At 41.5% G+C, this 9,922-nt stretch overlaps 1 long non-coding RNA gene across 1 annotated transcript in view; it reads right to left on the reverse strand.

The window, feature by feature from the left end:
* Positions 1–2,827: 2,827 nt before the first annotated feature.
* Positions 2,828–9,922, reverse strand: part of LOC139025843 (uncharacterized) — a 26,100-nt gene continuing 19,005 nt past the window's right edge. The window contains exon 3 of the long non-coding RNA XR_011477484.1: positions 2,828–3,068. This is a non-coding gene — a long non-coding RNA (uncharacterized lncRNA). The remainder of the gene's footprint in view (positions 3,069–9,922) is intronic.

A 9,922-nucleotide genomic window follows, 5' to 3' on the forward strand; every position in this document is an offset into this window, starting at 1 on the left:
CGGTTTTCAACACTCATTTGCACGTCATGTCATGATATCATGTCACCGTGTGGGACTGTGGGTCAATGAACCTTGTCAGAATGGGTGCCCTGATGCTAGTTTGTGAGCTAGGCAGGCTACTGCCTGGAAGTTCTCCCATTCAGAAGTATGAGATGGAAGGGGGCGGGGTAGGTTGACCTCAGGTCTCCCCACTGGAGCCAGAGGTAGGGGGCGGGGTAGGTTGACCTCAGGTCTCCCCACTGGAAGCCAGGGGTAGGGGGGCGGGGGTAGGTTGACCTCAGGTCTCCCCACTGGAAGCCAGAGGTAGGGGCGGGGGTAGGTTGACCTCAGGTCTCCCCACTGGAAGCCCGAGGTAGGGGCGGGTAGGTTGACCTCAGGTCTCCCCACTGGAAGCCAGAGGTAGGGGGCGGGGTAGGTTGACCTCAGGTCTCCCACTGGAAGCCAGAGGTAGGGGGGCGGGGGTAGGTTGACTCAGGTCTCCCCACTGGAAGCCCGAGGTAGGGGGAGCGGGGAATCTATCAAATAGCGCACCTCTAACTTTGTACAGTACTAATGTAATTAGTAATGCAATTAGTTCTGGAATTTAGTTTGTGTTTCTTGTTTGAAGTGCAACAGTGTAATAATCAGGTTTCTTCTTTATAAGTGTGTTATTCTATTTGTGTATTTGTGTGATATAGGATTTGTAAATGTTTTATATTGTGTGTTTTGTTATCAATAGGGTAATAGTTTAATAATTCAATTCTCTTTTTTATTTTATTTATAAACTACAATTTTTTCTATTTGTCTTGGTTACTTATTTTTGATATTCATGAGTCTCTTTTTGTATATATATTTATATAGTTTTAAATGTTTTGATTATTTATTTCTGTTGTTCCAAATGTCTGAATAAAAATGACTGTTAGTGCAGGGGTTCGTCCAGGGAGCCATACAAGCTAGAACCCACTGATGCACACAATTCTAAAATGTCAAAAATTATATTTGATCCTGGAGCATTTAATATCCAATGCTTATTTGTATGACTTATTCAAAACTGTTCATGAACGGCTGAAAAATACATAGCCTCATATATTTGCACACACTGTATATAGACTTTCTTTTTTTCTATGTGTTATTGACGTTATGTTTGTTTATTCCATGTGTAACTCTGTGTTTTTGTTTGTGTCGCACTGCTTTGCTTTATCTTGGCCAGGTCGCAGTTGTAAATGAGAACTTGTTCTCAACTAGCTGACCTGGTTAAATAAAGGTGAAAAAAAAATAAAAAAATCATTTTCAAAGACACAGGTCAGCATATCAGATTTCAAATATTTAAATACACTGGCAAAATTGGGAAGAAGCAGAATGAAAGTGTGGGAATAACAGTAGTGTTCTTGCTGACAATTTAGCCCAATGTTAAGAATGAGAATTGTTCCACTGATCAGACTAAATAAGATAAATAGATAATACAATCTCCTGAAAACCACATAAATCTACCCCTTCACCAAAACCAAATAATTGTTCTATTTATTGTCCCTCCTCTTGAATCAACGTACAGTGTTGGGTTCACAATCTGTTTGACCAAATTATTTGTTATAGTTACAAATTAGGTAACAATAACAAACTTCCCTACTAAAACTGTGTGGGTCTGTCTGCTGCCTGTTCGTTGTCACAGCCTAAATGCCAATCACCAAACGAGGGGACTAATGCAAACGTGGATTAAATCGACATTGGTGCATGCTGTCTAAAGCTGCATTCTGCAATAGGGACGGGAGTAACAGCAACCTAATTTTGTTGACGACGTTGTACATAAAACTGCGAGCTACCGTGGTGCACACACCTCAGCACAGAACGTGGTCTCTCTCTCTCTTTATTTAACGCACTCAAATCTTGAGGGGCGTTTCTTTAAAACATGCCTCCAATCCCCTTGATCTCTTACATAATTAGGCCAATCATATGCTTCAATGTGCCGCTGTTCACTGTGCTGTGGCAAGACAAGGTTCTGCTCGTGATATTAAATTGCAGGCGCAGATGCTCTGATTTCAAAACGATTTGTAGCACAGTTGAAAAGTGAACGCGCTGTCTATACAATGGAATAATTAAACAAATAAAATCAGTACTGTAACGACCCTGGGTTTATAAGCGCGGAAATCGACTCTGGCGCTTGAGCATGCTTTTGCGGCACAGTCGATAGCGCGCCGGACTTCGGGCTAGAAGGTCGAGGGTTCGAGACCTGCTCCCTGCCTGTTTCATTACATTGAGCATGCTTTTGCGCACAGTCGATAGCGCGCCGGACCTCGGCTAGGAGGTCGAGGGTTCGAGACCTGCTCCTGCCTGTTTCATTACATTGTGTCGGAAGTGATCGGACCTCGCATTCACGACAGTGCGTGTGCTTGGCCGGTGAGCGCGTTCCTGTAAGACGTAAAGTCGCAAGCTAGCGCGAGGACGCGCTCTTTGAAAGGAGGGAGTAGTGTAACGACCCTGGGTTTATAAGCGCGGAAATCGACTCTGGCGCTTGAGCATGCTTTTGCGGCACAGTCGATAGCGCGCCGGACTTCGGGCTAGAAGGTCGAGGGTTCGAGACCTGCTCCCTGCCTGTTTCATTACAGTACTTTTCATGCGTGTGATATAAAAGCTGTGCCGTGAGAACATGCGAAGAGAGTCAAATGCGTGTCTCACCGCCTATGCATGAGAGTTGGCACTCTGGTAGTGGCTAAAATAGATGCTCATGGAGCAGACCATATCCAACCTCTTCGGATGTGCATTATTATTCTAACTGACTGTTTGAATACGAATATAAACGAATTATACTAAACCTACTGGCAATATATGCTTGCTTCAAACATTAATTTTCACTCTCAGGAAAAAGCTTTGAGTTATATTCCGGGTTTTCTGACTTTTACGATGACAATAAATATGTCAGGTGCTAAATTACACATTTTCACCACTTTCACTCACCCAAACACCTTTTTCTGTTCAAGTAAGTCTCGTGATACATTGGTAATGCATGCGTGTGACGCAATTTGGTGGTAGGGAGGGGACCCAAGCAACAGCAGTGGTAGAAAGAGGAGGAAGCAGGGATGGCAGTGTCACACCTCTGAAGGTAAAACAGTTATATTATTTCATACCTTTCAATATACCTTTAAATCAAGCTGATGTTTTTATAGTAGGCTTCTTAAATGTCCCTTTTGTCATCCGCATAGCTTGGTTGATGACGCAGTACTGCCTTTCCGTAGGCTGAGAACCGCACTTTTTTGTTCAAGCTTCGCGGAATGGCCGCTGTTTGAGAATGTTTTATTTTTTCCTCATTTCACTACGAGAGCGAAAAAAGGCGCTGCGAAAATGCTTGACGAGAAAACGGCCTTGAATGACCAGTGTCAAGTCGTAAATCTGAACTAATTAACATAACATAATAGTTGTTATTATTTGGGTGTCAGTACAGTTGAATAAGGTAGCACAGGGTTGAGCAGCGCGATAGTGGGGTTGCGTGCTTGCTTATTTCCCCGTGATAGGCTCACGTTTTCGGGATGGTGTTCCAAGTCTGACAGCTGCTTTGGTGGGGCCTACGGGAACCGCACATTCAGAAGGCTCGGGTATGTGAGCTTGGAGGTTAACGTTAGCAATTTATTTTTATAAATAAGAATGCCATCTAGCTACTGAGACTGATATTTGTTTCCTCTACCAGAATTGTACCGAGATATGACGTTGTCATAGTTGTTTGCTCCTCGGTTTGACTGAATGGTTGCAAAAAAATGTTTGCCAGCCTCACTTAGCTTCTGAAGTTAGCTTGATGTGTTGACGTTTCGTTTTTTGATTTCATGACCAGTTGAAATGATTTAGCAAGTTTGCTTACAGATTTGTTAGCACGACAAGGGTGACACTAAATTAAGAATAGATAGCTATTTGCGGCTACTTTCCCCAAACATCAATAGCTAACTAGCTAGTTTATGTTAGCCAGTTCGTAGGCTGGCTAACTAACCAACTTAACGTTAGTATGTTGACAAGAACAGCAGGACCACCCATCGTTTGCTGCTGTATCATACACACACAGGCTGGCTTGCGTCTCGTTTTTACGCATATCAATCGTGATCTTGAACGTAACTTGACTTCCACGAACTGTGGCACCGGTTTTATCGATAATCTCTCTTTCCACGGATTTGTCATTGGCACGGTTACATCCTGCTTGTGCTGTGTGGCTGGTTATGTAGCTAGTAGCTGCCTGCCACCTCACCAGTGCATCTCTTGCCATCACTGTCAAATGTAGACACACATTACAGGAGCTGCGTAGTATTAGGCCTATTGGTTGTAATCATTTTTGATAGTTAGTGAGAGAGTTGTTAAGCCTACCTAGTTAGCTAAATGCTTTGTAAAATGAAAAAAGATATGCATGGGAAAGAGAGCAGAAATAAACTGACTGACTGGCATTCATTCAGGAGTGGACATGGGGAGATTGTTCCAAAGTCCTTAACCCCCAATCAATCACAAATATGGCAGCTAAATGTATTTGCACAATTGTAGTGATTGTATCATATCAAAGCCTAAACCTATGTGTTATTCCAACATTATTCCTATGATGATGATATATGCGTATACTTATGCAATCCTCAAAGGGAGAGGACAGAGATGAAGAAAATTGGCCAGTCTTGAGCAAACATGACGCAACAACATGGGAAGACTTGGCAGGATTGGTYGTAGTGACTGCTTGCTTTGCCCAAGATGTCCACCAACTGGCTGTAGGCTACATTATACAAGTAGAGGCTTAACAATTGGCACGTGAATTGAGGAAAGCTACAGTGATGATTATGATGGTGGTGGAGGAAATTAAGGATTTGTTTATGATTTGGCATGAAAACTGTAGGGATTTAAATATTGACAGTTGGGTTTAGGTTTTGTTCCAGAACTATGTTTCATTAGACTGTTTTGTCTGGTACACTGAAAAACCAGGTATGATGATGGGCTCACTCATCCATGCCCATGCTCACAGCAAAATATTTATTTCCAAAATATGGGGGTGCTGCTGGATCATCATAATAATCAGAGGAAACTGGTGTCCAGCCTTCTCATTTTATGTATATCATCTATTGCACTGCCTGTCATTCATCCCAAACTTGGTTCCTCTCCTTTTGGTTCCTCTCCATGGAGTGGAATCTGGAATGATACATTTAGTCAGTCAGTGATGGAAAGTTGCTGAGCTCCGTGACCCTTGACCTTATGTGCTTTTTCTACAGCATGACTTCGCCCACAAGTAATTTTTCTGGAGTTGGGGGGGGGGGGAGAGAGAGAGAGAGTGCTCCTTCGGTTCAGTCACCTGCATATTATTAAACTAGCTCATGTTTGTTTCATAACTTTGGGTACATTTTATGGTTTGAAGAGGAATTTAAAGAATAAACAAACAATGACATCACACCCACTGCTTGTTTAGGTGAGGGCCAGTAGGTTAGTTCTCTTGCTTGCCGTTGCCATGTTTATTGTTGGGATTTTGACACTTGATGCACCCCAGACTATGCCTGGTGACCAATCCACATCTCTCTGGCCAAACGCCACGCCCATTAAAATGTATTCTCTACAATGAGTCTGCATGTGATCTCCTCCCCGAGGACTTCTCGAATGTGAACACGTTCAAACCGTTATGGTTGGTCCCAGTAACCCATGGGTGTGGCCAGAGCCTGAACACGTGGGTAAAGCGGCGTTTCAGAAATGGTCATTGCTTTTGATACTCTGATTTGGTTAGAGACAATCCAATCGCAGATGACTTGTTTTGTATAACGCCCCTCACTTTGACGTCAGCAGAAAGGACTTCTACGATGGCAGTCTGACTGAATGATAGTTAGAGCAGCAAAATTAAATTCAGAATGAGTCGCCAGGCAACCCCAGACCCCACTGCTGTGTTGCCTTTATCCAAGACATGATTGATGTGGTAGCCGACTTACTCTATTTTAGGATTTCCACAAGTTACCAGTGCAAAAAAGTCAAAATTGMCTGTATCGTAAAAATACTCTACATGAAAACAAAAATGTGCTTTTTTGTCTTCAGTTGAGTTTAGCAAGGACTTTGTGGCACGGGGTTTATGACTTTTTGGCAACTAGTGACAACCCTATTTGAGGGACTATTCCCAAAAGAAAACACAAAGAAGCTGCCTGCTTTGACACAACCAACTATTATTTTATACCGTAATGTATTTTGATATTCAACATCCATCACCTTTCTTAGTTCATTATTATCTGGGTTGAGTCAGAGGTCATTCAGTGATTGATGCTTTGCTGTAGGCCTAGTTCACAGTATACAGTCTGTCACATTGTTTTTTATGTATTTTTAATATTCACCATCTATTTTCTCATTTTATTAGTAGCCTAATATAGAGTTCACAGTTATCCTAAGTCAGTGCTGCTAGATACTTCTCTGTTGAGTCAACATAACTGTTACTTAGAAGAGCAGCTCAAAATGTACCTACACAGCAATGTTAAAGACCCTGTGTAGTCAACATTCAGTTTTTGTATAATATTGTACAACAGCTGTGAAAAACGTAAAGTGAACACATTTGATAATTGTTATTTCCTGATAGTTGCTGGTTGAAAATACAATCTACACAGGACCTTCTAATCACTTGGTTTTGCATGGGTGGAGTTTCAGTTTGCCTGATGACATCACCAGGGGAAATTAATTAATAGATAAATAACAAAGAGTTACAAACTCTGCCAATAACAGCACGTTTCCAGTTGACCCCCTCCCCACTCAGACCACTCCGACAGCCCTAGCAAATTATTTTTGATTTTTTTTGCTAATAAAGCATATTTGTTATTTTTACCATTTTTAATGGTGAGCTATTACAGAATTGATTTGATATAAAAACAGCAGAAATTGGGCGTTAAGCTTATCTCTTTGTCATTAAGGGGATCAACAGGACCCCTTTTTACCCCTATAGGTTTTATGAGTATTATGCTTTGAAGACCGCTCCCTCCAAAGATTAGACAGACACAAACACTACTCTCAGCAGCAGTGCTAACCTTTCCCTTAGCTCTGATCTGTAGCCAAGCCTGCTCTTTTTCTACACACACATACACCTAGAGCATAAGACAATGACTTTATTAGGCTTTATACTGTAGAATATTACTACATACAAATGATGCTACTACGTACTACAGGCTGTGAGATGGAACCACAGAACTAGAATGAGGGTTAGAGGTTCCAAACCCTTCCTAGATAATCTATTTCTATGGACAGAACAAAGACAGGAACCAAGAGACTTTGGTTTTATATCAATCATTTTGTGTTGAAGCTCTTGACACTTGTTGTCAATTTGTCTTTTATGATCTTTAGGTTAAGTCAGGCCAACCTACTTACCAGGTTTTCTCAACATCACTTGTAGCTATTGTAGTACATTCATTGGCTTACAATGTCATCTCACTTAACCTGTTGAAGTTGCCTATGGCCTAGCTTATTCACTAATAGAGCTGGGATTGCCAGGGACCTCACAATACGATATTATCACGATACTTAGGTGCCGATACGATATGTATTGTGATTCTCACGATTCTATGTGGTTTGATTAGGGCTGTCCCAAGAAAAACAAATCTATATTGGTCAACCGAGACATCTGTTCTTTTGACCAATTATTTGGTTGACATTTTATAACGTTTTTTCCATTATATAGACACATCCTATGTGCTTTAATCAAATCAGATATGCACTGAGCTTGTCTGATGCTTTAAGCAAACTGTTCAATGAAATAATTAAGACACAAATGACTAGAGGCCGATCGCAATCCTCCCTGCTGCCGCGACACCACAGAACATCAACAGCGTTTCGTTTGTCCGTGTGGCTGAAGCTGCAACATACAGCCATTTTGACTGAAAAGTCGTTGCTGAAATCCTTCATTTGTTTAGGAAAAACATTCCCTATTCCCTCAATCTTTGCGGTCTTCACATGACACATGTATGCATCGCATGCGCGTGACCATAGGGCCTGACCTATACGATATCATAATCACATCAATAATTGGTTAACAAACTCCGAACACTAACACGTTACAGCAAAATGAATGTAGAGGACGTTACGAACTCAAACGGGGGAATGTTTACTGGTTGCTCAGGAGGTAAAGGGGAAGTCAGATGTGTGGAATGAGTTTGATAGTTATGGAAAATACTGGAGATCAAGAAAAATAAATTAAGGAGCAAGCAGTGTGTGCATATTATGTGTGCCAAACAGGGCTGTTAGATTACAAAAAACATTTCTGACTGTTTGGAAGATGTAAACAACATAAAATAAATTATAAGCATACCAGAGTTTGTTGTAACGTCCGTGAATGAAATTTCCGAAATGGACCGGTTTATTTGTTGTTTACGCTAATTATTCAAGGCTCGCTATATTTTATTTTAAATAAAACTATTTCAGATCATGAATGACTTGTATGCTGTGATATATGAAGGAATTAATGATTTATTGATGCAGTACTGTAGCCTATTGAATATAGGCCTAAGTAAGTTACGGTATTATGAGTAAACAGGAGGTGCTTTTAGCCCTACAGCTCCTTAGGCTTACAGCCTGGGGAGGCAGGTAGCCTAGTGGTTAGAGCGTTAGGCCATTAACCTGAAAGGTTGCAAGAACGAATCCCCGAGTTGACAAGCTAAAAATCGTTCTGCCCCTGAACAAGGCAGTTAACCCACTGTCCCTAGGCCTGTCATTGTAAATAAGAATTTGCTCTTAACTGACTTGCCTAGTTAAATAAAGGTTACAAAAAAACAACATATGGAAAATAGAAATCAACTGGATGGTGTTCAGAGATAGATGGGAGGGGTTGAGTGGAGCTGAAGGATGGGACTAAAGACAAACAAAATATAACTAATGTAAAATATACATAGTACGTATAAAATGTATAAGCTGGAAGTAGAAGCCTAAGTGKTGGTGTTCATTAGTTTAATCCAATTACGGGAGGGGTGGTAGGGTTAAAGGAAAATGTATGGGATTTTTTTTACATATACATGCACAGTACCAGTCAAAAGTTTGCACACGCCTACTCATTCAAGGGTTTTTCTTTATTTTTACTATTTTCTACATTGTAATAGTGAAGACATCAACTATGAATTAACACACATGGATGTATTTGAGATTCTGCAAAGTAGCCACCCTTTGCCTTGATGACAGCTTTGCACACTTGGCATTCTCTCAACCAGCTTCACCTGGAATGCTTTTCCAACAGTCTTGAAGGTGTTCCCACATATGCTGAGCACATGTTGGCTGCTTTTCCTTCACTCTGCGGTCCAACTTATCCCAAACCATGTCAATTGGGTTGAGGTCGGGTGATTGTGGATGCCAGGTCATCTGATCCAGCCCTACATCACTGTTCTTCTTGGTCAAATAGCCCTTACACAGCCTGGAGGTGTGTTTTGGGTCATTGTCCTGTTGAAAAACAAATGATAGTCCCACTAAACACAAACCAGATGGGATGGCGTATTGATAGAGAATGCTGTGGTAGCCATGCTGGTTAAGTGTGCCTTGCATTCTAAATAAATCACTGACAGGGTCACCAGCAAAGCACCATCTCACCACCACCTCCATGCTTCACGGTGGTAACCACACATGCAGAGATCATCCATTCACTAACTCTGCGTTTCACAAAGACATGGCGGTTGGAACCAAAAATCTCAAATTTGGACTCATCAGACCAAAGGACAGATTTCCACCGGTCTAATGTCCATTGCTTATGTTTCTTGGCCCAAGCAAGTCTCCTCTTTTTATTTGTGTCCTTTAGTAGTGGTTTCTTTGCAGCAATTCGACCATGAAGGCCTGATTCACAGTCTCCTCTGAACAGTTGATGTTCATGTGTCTGTTACTTGAACTCTGAAGCATTTATTTGGGCTGCAATTTCTGAGGCTGGTAACTCTAATGAACTTATCCTCTGCAGCAGAGGTAACTGGGTTTTCCATTCCTGTGGCGGACCTCATGAGAGCCA

The sequence above is a fragment of the Salvelinus sp. IW2-2015 genome, unplaced genomic scaffold, assembly GCF_002910315.2.
Source record: "Salvelinus sp. IW2-2015 unplaced genomic scaffold, ASM291031v2 Un_scaffold3386, whole genome shotgun sequence".
Classification (NCBI taxonomy): Eukaryota; Metazoa; Chordata; class Actinopteri; order Salmoniformes; family Salmonidae; genus Salvelinus; species Salvelinus sp. IW2-2015.